Genomic DNA, 12,621 nt, shown 5'->3' with positions numbered 1-12,621 from the left:
CTCTGTCTCTCCTCACCTGTAGTGGTACAGCTCTCTCTGTCTCCTCACCTGTCCTCTCTGTCTCTCCTCACCTGTAGTGGTACAGCTCTCTCTGTCTCTCCTCACCTGTCCGCTCTGTCTCTCCTCACCTGTAGTGGTACAGCTCTCTCTGTCTCCTTACCTGTCCTCTCTGTCTCTCCTCACCTGTAGTGGTACAGCTCTCTCTGTCTCTCCTCACCTGTAGTGGTACAGCTCTCTCTGTCTCTCCTCACCTGTCCTCTCTGTCTCTCCTCACCTGTAGTGGTACAGCTCTCTCTGTCTCTCCTCACCTGTAGTGGTACAGCTCTCTCTGTCTCTCCTCACCTGTCCTCATCTGTCTCTCCTCACCTGTAGTGGTACAGCTCTCTCTGTCTCTCCTCACCTGTAGTGGTACAGCTCTCTCTGTCTCTCCTCACCTGTCCTCTCTGTCTCTCCTCACCTGTAGTGGTACAGCTCTCTCTGTCTCTCCTCACCTGTCGTCTCTGTCTCTCCTCACCTGTAGTGGTACAGCTCTCTGTCTCTCCTCACCTGTAGTGGTACAGCTCTCTATGTCTCTCCTCACCTGTAGTGGTATAGCTCTCTCTGTCTCTCCTCACCTGTCCTCTCTGTCTCTCCTCACCTGTAGTGGTACAGCTCTCTCTGTCTCTCCTCACCTGTCATCTCTGTCTCTCCTCACCTGTAGTGGTACAGCTCTCTCTGTCTCTCCTCACCTGTAGTGGTACAGCTCTCTCTGTCTCTCCTCACCTGCCCTCTCTGTCTCTCCTCACCTGTAGTGGTACAGCTCTCTCTGTCTCTCCTCACCTGTAGTGGTACAGCTCTCTCTGTCTCTCCACACCTGTAGTGGTATAGCTCTCTCTGTCTCTCCTCACCTGTCCTCTCTGTCTCTCCTCACCTGTCTTCTCTGTCTCTCCTCACCTGTAGTGGTACAGCTCTCTCTGTCTCTCCTCACCTGTCCTCTCTGTCTCTCCTCACCTGTAGTGGTACAGCTCTCTCTGTCTCTCCTCACCTGTCTTCTCTGTCTCTCCTCACCTGTAGTGGTACAGCTCTCTCTGTCTCCTCACCTGTCCTCTCTGTCTCTCCTCACCTGTAGTGGTACAGCTCTCTCTGTCTCTCCTCACCTGTCCGCTCTGTCTCTCCTCACCTGTAGTGGTACAGCTCTCTCTGTCTCCTTACCTGTCCTCTCTGTCTCTCCTCACCTGTAGTGGTACAGCTCTCTCTGTCTCTCCTCACCTGTAGTGGTACAGCTCTCTCTGTCTCTCCTCACCTGTCCTCTCTGTCTCTCCTCACCTGTAGTGGTACAGCTCTCTCTGTCTCTCCTCACCTGTAGTGGTACAGCTCTCTCTGTCTCTCCTCACCTGTCCTCTCTGTCTCTCCTCACCTGTAGTGGTACAGCTCTCTCTGTCTCTCCTCACCTGTAGTGGTACAGCTCTCTCTGTCTCTCCTCACCTGTCCTCTCTGTCTCTCCTCACCTGTAGTGGTACAGCTCTCTCTGTCTCTCCTCACCTGTCGTCTCTGTCTCTCCTCACCTGTAGTGGTACAGCTCTCTGTCTCTCCTCACCTGTAGTGGTACAGCTCTCTATGTCTCTCCTCACCTGTAGTGGTATAGCTCTCTCTGTCTCTCCTCACCTGTCCTCTCTGTCTCTCCTCACCTGTAGTGGTACAGCTCTCTCTGTCTCTCCTCACCTGTCATCTCTGTCTCTCCTCACCTGTAGTGGTACAGCTCTCTCTGTCTCTCCTCACCTGTCCTCTCTGTCTCTCCTCACCTGTAGTGGTACAGCTCTCTCTGTCTCTCCTCACCTGTAGTGGTACAGCTCTCTCTGTCTCTCCTCAACCTGTCGTCTCTGTCTCTCCTCACCTGTAGTGGTACAGCTCTCTCTGTCTCTCCTCACCTGTCCTCTCTGTCTCTCCTCACCTGTAGTGGTACAGCTCTCTCTGTCTCTCCTCACCTGTAGTGGTACAGCTCTCTCTGTCTCTCCTCACCTGTCCTCTCTGTCTCTCCTCACCTGTAGTGGTACAGCTCTCTCTGTCTCTCCTCACCTGTAGTGGTACAGCTCTCTCTGTCTCCTCACCTGTCCTCTCTGTCTCTCCTCACCTGTAGTGGTACAGCTCTCTCTGTCTCTCCTCACCTGTAGTGGTACAGCTCTCTCTGTCTCTCCTCACCTGTCGTCTCTGTCTCTCCTCACCTGTAGTGGTACAGCTCTCTCTGTCTCTCCTCACCTGTCCGCTCTGTCTCTCCTCACCTGTAGTGGTATAGCTCTCTCTGTCTCTCCTCACCTGTCCTCTCTGTCTCTCCTCACCTGTCTCTCTGTCTCTCCTCACCTGTAGTGGTACAGCTCTCTCTGTCTCTCCTCACCTGTCCGCTCTGTCTCTCCTCACCTGTAGTGGTACAGCTCTCTCTGTCTCTCCTCACCTGTCTTCTCTGTCTCTCCTCACCTGTAGTGGTACAGCTCTCTCTGTCTCTCCTCACCTGTAGTGGTACAGCTCTCTCTGTCTCTACCTCACCTGTCTTCTCTGTCTCTCCTCACCTGTAGTGGTACAGCTCTCTCTGTCTCCTCACCTGTCCTCTCTGTCTCTCCTCACCTGTAGTGGTACAGCTCTCTCTGTCTCTCCTCACCTGTAGTGGTACAGCTCTCTCTGTCTCTCCTCACCTGTCGTCTCTGTCTCTCCTCACCTGTCCTCTCTGTCTCTCCTCACTTGTAGTGGTATAGCTCTCTCTGTCTCTCCTCACCTGTCCGCTCTGTCTCTCCTCACCTGTAGTGGTACAGCTCTCTCTGTCTCTCCTCACCTGTCCTCTCTGTCTCTCCTCACCTGTCTTCTCTGTCTCTCCTCACCTGTAGTGGTACAGCTCTCTCTGTCTCTCCTCACCTGTCCGCTCTGTCTCTCCTCACCTGTAGTGGTACAGCTCTCTCTGTCTCTCCTCACCTGTCTTCTCTGTCTCTCCTCACCTGTAGTGGTACAGCTCTCTCTGTCTCTCCTCACCTGTCCTCTCTGTCTCTCCTCACCTGTCTTCTCTGTCTCTCCTCACCTGTAGTGGTACAGCTCTCTCTGTCTCTCCTCACCTGTAGTGGTACAGCTCTCTCTGTCTCTCCTCACCTGCCCTCTCTGTCTCTCCTCACCTGTAGTGGTACAGCTCTCTCTGTCTCTCCTCACTTGTAGTGGTACAGCTCTCTCTGTCTCTCCACACCTGTAGTGGTATAGCTCTCTCTGTCTCTCCTCACCTGTCCTCTCTGTCTCTCCTCACCTGTCTTCTCTGTCTCTCCTCACCTGTAATGGTACAGCTCTCTCTGTCTCTCCTCACCTGTCCTCTCTGTCTCTCCTCACCTGTAGTGGTACAGCTCTCTCTGTCTCTCCTCACTTGTCTTCTCTGTCTCTCCTCACCTGTAGTGGTACAGCTCTCTCTGTCTCCTCACCTGTCCTCTCTGTCTCTCCTCACCTGTAGTGGTACAGCTCTCTCTGTCTCTCCTCACCTGTCCGCTCTGTCTCTCCTCACCTGTAGTGGTACAGCTCTCTCTGTCTCCTCACCTGTCCTCTCTGTCTCTCCTCACCTGTAGTGGTACAGCTCTCTCTGTCTCTCCTCACCTGTAGTGGTACAGCTCTCTCTGTCTCTCCTCACCTGTCCTCTCTGTCTCTCCTCACCTGTAGTGGTACAGCTCTCTCTGTCTCTCCTCACCTGTAGTGGTACAGCTCTCTCTGTCTCTCCTCACCTGTCCTCTCTGTCTCTCCTCACCTGTAGTGGTACAGCTCTCTCTGTCTCTCCTCACCTGTAGTGGTACAGCTCTCTCTGTCTCTCCTCACCTGTCCTCTCTGTCTCTCCTCACCTGTAGTGGTACAGCTCTCTCTGTCTCTCCTCACCTGTCGTCTCTGTCTCTCCTCACCTGTAGTGGTACAGCTCTCTGTCTCTCCTCACCTGTAGTGGTACAGCTCTCTATGTCTCTCCTCACCTGTAGTGGTATAGCTCTCTCTGTCTCTCCTCACCTGTCCTCTCTGTCTCTCCTCACCTGTAGTGGTACAGCTCTCTCTGTCTCTCCTCACCTGTCATCTCTGTCTCTCCTCACCTGTAGTGGTACAGCTCTCTCTGTCTCTCCTCACCTGTCCTCTCTGTCTCTCCTCACCTGTAGTGGTACAGCTCTCTCTGTCTCTCCTCACCTGTAGTGGTACAGCTCTCTCTGTCTCTCCTCACCTGTCGTCACTGTCTCTCCTCACCTGTAGTGGTACAGCTCTCTCTGTCTCTCCTCACCTGTCCTCTCTGTCTCTCCTCACCTGTAGTGGTACAGCTCTCTCTGTCTCTCCTCACCTGTAGTGGTACAGCTCTCTCTGTCTCTCCTCACCCCTGTCCTCTCTGTCTCTTCCATACCTGTAGTGGTACAGCTCTCTCTGTCTCTCCTCACCTGTAGTGGTACAGCCTCTCTCTGTCTCCTCACCTGTCCTCTCTGTCTCTCCTCACCTGTAGTGGTACAGCTCTCTCTGTCTCTCCTCACCTGTAGTGGTACAGCTCTCTCTGTCTCTCCTCACCTGTCGTCTCTGTCTCTTCCTCACCTGTAGTGGTTATAGCTCTCTCTGTCTCTCCTCACCTGTCCGCTCTGTCTCTCCTCACCTGTAGTGGTACAGCTCTCTCTGTCTCTCCTCACCTGTCCTCTCTGTCTCTCCTCACCTGTCTTCTCTGTCTCTCCTCATCTGTAGTGGTACAGCTCTCTCTGTCTCTCCTCACCTGTCCGCTCTTCTCTCCTCACCTGTAGTGGTACAGCTCTCTCTGTCTCTCCTCACCTGTCTTCTCTGTCTCTCCTCACCTGTAGTGGTACAGCTCTCTCTGTCTCTCCTCACCTGTAGTGGTACAAGCTCTCTCTGTCTCTCCTCACCTGTCTTCTCTGTCTCTCCTCACCTGTAGTGGTACAGCTCTCTCTGTCTCTCCTCACCTGTAGTGGTACAGCTCTCTCTGTCTCTCCTCACCTGTCCTCTCTGTCTATCCTCACCTGTCTTCTCTGTCTCTCCTCACCTGTAGTGGTTACAGCTCTCTCTTGTCTCTCCTCACCTGTAGTGGTACAGCTCTCTCTGTCTCCCTCACCTGCCCTCTCTGTCTCTCCTCACCTGTAGTGGTAACAGCTCTCTCTGTCTCTCCTCACCTGTAGTGGTACAGCTCTCTCTGTCTCTCCACACCTGTAGTGGTATAGCTCTCTCTGTCTCTCCTCACCTGTCCTCTCTGTCTCTCCTCACCTGTCTTCTCTGTCTCTCCTCACCTGTAGTGGTACAGCTCTCTCTGTCTCCTCACCTGTCTTCTCTGTCTCTCCTCACCTGTAGTGGTACAGCTCTCTCTGTCTCCTCACCTGTCCTCTCTGTCTCTCCTCACCTGTAGTGGTACAGCTCTCTCTGTCTCTCCTCACCTGTCCGCTCTGTCTCTCCTCACCTGTAGTGGTACAGCTCTCTCTGTCTCCTCACCTGTCCTCTCTGTCTCTCCTCACCTGTAGTGGTACAGCTCTCTCTGTCTCTCCTCACCTGTAGTGGTACAGCTCTCTCTGTCTCTCCTCACCTGTCCTCTCTGTCCTCTCCTCACCTGTAGTGGTACAGCTCTCTCTGTCTCTCCTCACCTGTAGAGGTACAGCTCTCTCTGTCTCTCCTCACCTGTCCTCTCTGTCTCTCCTCACCTGTAGTGGTACAGCTCTCTCTGTCTCTCCTCACCTGTCCTCTCTGTCTCTCCTCACCTGTAGTGGTACAGCTCTCTCTGTCTCTCCTCACCTGTCGTCTCTGTCTCTCTTCACCTGTAGTGGTACAGCTCTCTCTGGTCTCTCCTCACCTGTAGTGGTACAGCTCTCTATGTCTCTCCTCACCTGTAGTGGTATAGCTCTCTCTGTCTCTCCTCACCTGTCCTCTCTGTCTCTCCTCACCTGTAGTGGTACAGCTCTCTCTGTCTCTCCTCACCTGTAGTGGTACAGCTCTCTCTGTCTCTCCTCCCACCTGTCGTCTCTGTCTCTCCTCACCTGTAGTGGTACAGCTCTCTCTGTCTCTCCTCACCTGTCCTCTCTGTCTCTCCTCACCTGTAGTGGTACAGCTCTCTCTGTCTCTCCTCACCTGTAGTGGCACAGCTCTCTCTGTCTCTCCTCACCTGTCGTCTCTGTCTCTCCTCACCTGTAGTGGTACAGCTCTCTCTGTCTCTCCTCACCTGTCCTCTCTGTCTCTCCACACCTGTAGTGGTACAGCTCTCTCTGTCTCTCCTCACCTGTAGTGGTACAGCTCTCTCTGTCTCTCCTCACCTGTCCTCTCTGTCTCTCCTCACCTGTAGTGGTACAGCTCTCTCTGTCTCTCCTCACCTGTAGTGGTACAGCTCTCTCTGTCTCCTCACCTGTCCTCTCTGTCTCTCCTCACCTGTAGTGGTACAGCTCTCTCTGTCTCTCCTCACCTGTAGTGGTACAGCTCTCTCTGTCTCTCCTCACCCTGTCGTCTCTGTCTCTCCTCACCTGTCCTCTCTGTCTCTCCTCACTTGTAGTGGTATAGCTCTCTCTGTCTCTCCTCACCTGTCCGCTCTGTCTCTCCTCACCTGTCTTCTCTGTCTCTCCTCACCTGTAGTGGTACAGCTCTCTCTGTCTCTCCTCACCTGTCTTCTCTGTCTCTCCTCACCTGTAGTGGTACAGCTCTCTCTGTCTCTCCTCACCTGTAGTGGTACAGCTCTCTCTGTCTCCTCACCTGTCCGCTCTGTCTCTCCTCACCTGTAGTGGTACAGCTCTCTCTGTCTCCTCACCTGTCCTCTCTGTCTCTCCTCACCTGTAGGGGTACAGCTCTCTCTGTCTCTCCTCACCTGTAGTGGTACAGCTCTCTCTGTCTCTCCTCACCTGTCCTCTCTGTCTCTCCTCACCTGTAGTGGTACAGCTCTCTCTGTCTCTCCTCACCTGTAGTGGTACAGCTCTCTCTGTCTCTCCTCACCTGTAGTGGTACAGCTCTCTCTGTCTCTCCTCACCTGTCCTCTCTGTCTCTCCTCACCTGTAGTGGTACAGCTCTCTCTGTCTCTCCTCACCTGTCGTCTCTGTCTCTCCTCACCTGTAGTGGTACAGCTCTCTGTCTCTCCTCACCTGTAGTGGTACAGCTCTCTATGTCTCTCCTCACCTGTAGTGGTATAGCTCTCTCTGTCTCTCCTCACCTGTCCTCTCTGTCTCTCCTCACCTGTAGTGGTACAGCTCTCTCTGTCTCTCCTCACCTGTCGTCTCTGTCTCTCCTCACCTGTAGTGGTACAGCTCTCTCTGTCTCTCCTCACCTGTCCTCCTCTGTCTCTCCTCACCTGTAGTGGTACAGCTCTCTCTGTCTCTCCTCACCTGTAGTGGTACAGCTCTCTCTGTCTCTCCTCACCTGTCGTCTCTGTCTCTCCTCACCTGTAGTGGTACAGCTCTCTCTGTCTCTCCTCACCTGTCCTCTCTGTCTCTCCTCACCTGTAGTGGTACAGCTCTCTCTGTCTCTCCTCACCTGTAGTGGTACAGCTCTCTCTGTCTCTCCTCACCTGTCCTCTCTGTCTCTCCTCACCTGTAGTGGTACAGCTCTCTCTGTCTCTCCTCACCTGTAGTGGTACAGCTCTCTCTGTCTCCTCACCTGTCCTCTCTGTCTCTCCTCACCTGTAGTGGTACAGCTCTCTCTGTCTCTCCTCACCTGTAGTGGTACAGCTCTCTCTGTCTCTCCTCACCTGTCGTCTCTGTCTCTCCTCACCTGTAGTGTTACAGCTCTCTCTGTCTCTCCTCACCTGTCCTCTCTGTCTCTCCTCACTTGTAGTGGTATAGCTCTCTCTGTCTCTCCTCACCTGTCCGCTCTGTCTCTCCTCACCTGTAGTGGTACAGCTCTCTCTGTCTCTCCTCACCTGTCCTCTCTGTCTCTCCTCACCTGTCTTCTCTGTCTCTCCTCACCTGTAGTGGTACAGCTCTCTCTGTCTCTCCTCACCTGTCCTCTCTGTCTCTCCTCACCTGTCTTCTCTGTCTCTCCTCACCTGTAGTGGTACAGCTCTCTCTGTCTCTCCTCACCTGTCTTCTCTGTCTCTCCTCACCTGTAGTGGTACAGCTCTCTCTGTCTCTCCTCACCTGTAGTGGTACAGCTCTCTCTGTCTCTCCTCACCTGTCTTCTCTGTCTCTCCTCACCTGTAGTGGTACAGCTCTCTCTGTCTCTCCTCACCTGTAGTGGTACAGCTCTCTCTGTCTCTCCTCACCTGTCCTCTCTGTCTCTCCTCACCTGTCTTCTCTGTCTCTTCTCACCTGTAGTGGTACAGCTCTCTCTGTCTCTCCTCACCTGTAGTGGTACAGCTCTCTATGTCTCTCCTCACCTGCCCTCTCTGTCTCTCCTCACCTGTAGTGGTACAGCTCTCTCTGTCTCTCCTCACCTGTAGTGGTACAGCTCTCTCTGTCTCTCCACACCTGTAGTGGTATAGCTCTCTCTGTCTCTCCTCACCTGTCTTCTCTGTCTCTCCTCACCTGTAGTGGTACAGCTCTCTCTGTCTCTCCTCACCTGTCCTCTCTGTCTCTCCTCACCTGTAGTGGTACAGCTCTCTCTGTCTCTCCTCACCTGTCTTCTCTGTCTCTCCTCACCTGTAGTGGTACAGCTCTCTCTGTCTCCTCACCTGTCCTCTCTGTCTCTCCTCACCTGTAGTGGTACAGCTCTCTCTGTCTCTCCTCACCTGTCCGCTCTGTCTCTCCTCACCTGTAGTGGTACAGCTCTCTCTGTCTCCTCACCTGTCCTCTCTGTCTCTCCTCACCTGTAGTGGTACAGCTCTCTCTGTCTCTCCTCACCTGTAGTGGTACAGCTCTCTCTGTCTCTCCTCACCTGTCCTCTCTGTCTCTCCTCACCTGTAGTGGTACAGCTCTCTCTGTCTCTCCTCACCTGTAGTGGTACAGCTCTCTCTGTCTCTCCTCACCTGTCCTCTCTGTCTCTCCTCACCTGTAGTGGTACAGCTCTCTCTGTCTCTCCTCACCTGTAGTGGTACAGCTCTCTCTGTCAATCCTCACCTGTCCTCTCTGTCTCTCCTCACCTGTAGTGGTACAGCTCTCTCTGTCTCTCTTCACCTGTCGTCTCTGTCTCTCCTCACCTGTAGTGGTACAGCTCTCTGTCTCTCCTCACCTGTAGTGGTACAGCTCTCTATGTCTCTCCTCACCTGTAGTGGTATAGCTCTCTCTGTCTCTCCTAACCTGTCCTCTCTGTCTCTCCTCACCTGTAGTGGTACAGCTCTCTCTGTCTCTCCTCACCTGTCGTCTCTGTCTCTCCTCACCTGTAGTGGTACAGCTCTCTCTGTCTCTCCTCACTTGTCCTCTCTGTCTCTCCTCACCTGTAGTGGTACAGCTCTCTCTGTCTCTCCTCACCTGTAGTGGTACAGCTCTCTCTGTCTCTCCTCACCTGTCGTCTCTGTCTCTCCTCACCTGTAGTGGTACAGCTCTCTCTGTCTCTCCTCACCTGTCCTCTCTGTCTCTCCTCACCTGTAGTGGTACAGCTCTCTCTGTCTCTCCTCACCTGTAGTGGTACAGCTCTCTCTGTCTCTCCTCACCTGTCCTCTCTGTCTCTCCTCACCTGTAGTGGTACAGCTCTCTCTGTCTCTCCTCACCTGTAGTGGTACAGCTCTCTCTGTCTCCTCACCTGTCCTCTCTGTCTCTCCTCACCTGTAGTGGTACAGCTCTCTCTGTCTCTCCTCACCTGTAGTTGTACAGCTCTCTCTGTCTCTCCTCACCTGTCGTCTCTGTCTCTCCTCACCTGTAGTGGTACAGCTCTCTCTGTCTCTCCTCACCTGTCCTCTCTGTCTCTCCTCACTTGTAGTGGTATAGCTCTCTCTGTCTCTCCTCACCTGTCCGCTCTGTCTCTCCTCACTTGTAGTGGTATAGCTCTCTCTGTCTCTCCTCACCTGTCCGCTCTGTCTCTCCTCACCTGTAGTGGTACAGCTCTCTCTGTCTCTCCTCACCTGTCCTCTCTGTCTCTCCTCACCTGTCTTCTCTGTCTCTCCTCACCTGTAGTGGTACAGCTCTCTCTGTCTCTCCTCACCTGTCCGCTCTGTCTCTCCTCACCTGTAGTGGTACAGCTCTCTCTGTCTCTCCTCACCTGTCTTCTCTGTCTCTCCTCACCTGTAGTGGTACAGCTCTCTCTGTCTCTCCTCACCTGTAGTGGTACAGCTCTCTCTGTCTCTCCTCACCTGTCTTCTCTGTCTCTCCTCACCTGTAGTGGTACAGCTCTCTCTGTCTCTCCTCACCTGTAGTGGTACAGCTCTCTCTGTCTCTCCTCACCTGTCCTCTCTGTCTCTCCTCACCTGTCTTCTCTGTCTCTCCTCACCTGTAGTGGTACAGCTCTCTCTGTCTCTCCTCACCTGTCCTCTCTGTCTCTCCTCACCTGTCTTCTCTGTCTCTCCTCACCTGTAGTGGTACAGCTCTCTCTGTCTCTCCTCACCTGTAGTGGTACAGCTCTCTCTGTATCTCCACACCTGTAGTGGTATAGCTCTCTCTGTCTCTCCTCACCTGTCCTCTCTGTCTCTCCTCACCTGTCTTCTCTGTCTCTCCTCACCTGTAGTGGTACAGCTCTCTCTGTCTCTCCTCACCTGTCCTCTCTGTCTCTCCTCACCTGTAGTGGTACAGCTCTCTCTGTCTCTCCTCACCTGTCTTCTCTGTCTCTCCTCACCTGTAGTGGTACAGCTCTCTCTGTCTCCTCACCTGTCCTCTCTGTCTCTCCTCACCTGTAGTGGTACAGCTCTCTCTGTCTCTCCTCACCTGTCCGCTCTGTCTCTCCTCACCTGTAGTGGTACAGCTCTCTCTGTCTCCTCACCTGTCCTCTCTGTCTCTCCTCACCTGTAGTGGTACAGCTCTCTCTGTCTCTCCTCACCTCTAGTGGTACAGCTCTCTCTGTCTCTCCTCACCTGTCCTCTCTGTCTCTCCTCACCTGTAGTGGTACAGCTCTCTCTGTCTCTCCTCACCTGTAGTGGTACAGCTCTCTCTGTCTCTCCTCACCTGTCCTCTCTGTCTCTCCTCACCTGTAGTGGTACAGCTCTCTCTGTCTCTCCTCACCTGTAGTGGTACAGCTCTCTCTGTCTCTCCTCACCTGTCGTCTCTGTCTCTCCTCACCTGTAGTGGTACAGCTCTCTCTGTCTCTCCTCACCTGTCGTCTCTGTCTCTCCTCACCTGTAGTGGTACAGCTCTCTGTCTCTCCTCACCTGTAGTGGTACAGCTCTCTATGTCTCTCCTCACCTGTAGTGGTATAGCTCTCTCTGTCTCTCCTCACCTGTCCTCTCTGTCTCTCCTCACCTGTCCTCTCTGTCTCTCCTCACCTGTCCTCTCTGTCTCTCCTCACCTGTAGTGGTACAGCTCTCTCTGTCTCTCCTCACCTGTCCTCTCTGTCTCTCCTCACCTGTCTTCTCTGTCTCTCCTCACCTGTAGTGGTACAGCTCTCTCTGTCTCTCCTCACCTGTCCGCTCTGTCTCTCCTCACCTGTAGTGGTACAGCTCTCTCTGTCTCTCCTCACCTGTCTTCTCTGTCTCTCCTCACCTGTAGTGGTACAGCTCTCTCTGTCTCTCCTCACCTGTAGTGGTACAGCTCTCTCTGTCTCTCCTCACCTGTCCTCTCTGTCTCTCCTCACCTGTCTTCTCTGTCTCTCCTCACCTGTAGTGGTACAGCTCTCTCTGTCTCTCCTCACCTGTCCTCTCTGTCTCTCCTCACCTGTCTTCTCTGTCTCTCCTCACCTGTAGTGGTACAGCTCTCTCTGTCTCCCCTCACCTGTAGTGGTACAGCTCTCTATGTCTCTCCTCACCTGTAGTGGTATAGCTCTCTCTGTCTCTCCTCACCTGTCCTCTCTGTCTCTCCTCACCTGTCCTCTCTGTCTCTCCTCACCTGTCCTCTCTGTCTCTCCTCACCTGTAGTGGTACAGCTCTCTCTGTCTCTCCTCACCTGTCTTCTCTGTCTCTCCTCACCTGTAGTGGTACAGCTCTCTCTGTCTCTCCTCACCTGTCCTCTCTGTCTCTCCTCACCTGTAGTGGTATAGCTCTCTCTGTCTCTCCCCACCTGTCCGCTCTGTCTCTCCTCACCTGTAGTGGTACAGCTCTCTCCGTATCTCCCTACCTGTCCTCTCTGTCTCTCCTCAGCTGTAGTGGTACAGCTCTCTCTGTCTCTCCTCACCTGTCTTCTCTGTCTCTCCTCACCTGTCCTCTCTGTCTCTCCTCACCTGTCTTCTCTGTCTCTCCTCACCTGTAGTGGTACAGCTCTCTCTGTCTCTCCCCACCTGTCCTCTCTGTCTCTCCTCACCTGTAGTGGTACAGCTCTCTCTGTCTCTCCTCACCTGTCTTCTCTGTCTCTCCTCACCTGTAGTGGTACAGCTCTCTCTGTCTCTCCTCACCTGTCCTCTCTGTCTCTCCTCACCTGTAGTGGTACAGCTCTCTCTGTCTCTCCTCACCTATAGTGGTACTGCTCTCTCTGTCTCTCCTCACCTGTAGTGGTATAGCTCTCTCTGTCTCTCCTCACCTGTAGTGGTACAGCTCTCTCTGTCTCTCCTCACCTGTCCGCTCTGTCTCTCCTCACCTGTAGTGGTATAGCTCTCTCTGTCTCTCCTCACCTGTCCTCTCTGTCTCTCCTCACCTGTAGTGGTACAGCTCTCTCTGTCTCTCCTCACCTGTAGTGGTAC

This window comes from Oncorhynchus kisutch, linkage group LG29, assembly GCF_002021735.2.
Source record: "Oncorhynchus kisutch isolate 150728-3 linkage group LG29, Okis_V2, whole genome shotgun sequence".
NCBI classification, from domain to species: domain Eukaryota; kingdom Metazoa; phylum Chordata; class Actinopteri; order Salmoniformes; family Salmonidae; genus Oncorhynchus; species Oncorhynchus kisutch.
Note: the sequence above shows the minus strand (reverse complement) of the source record.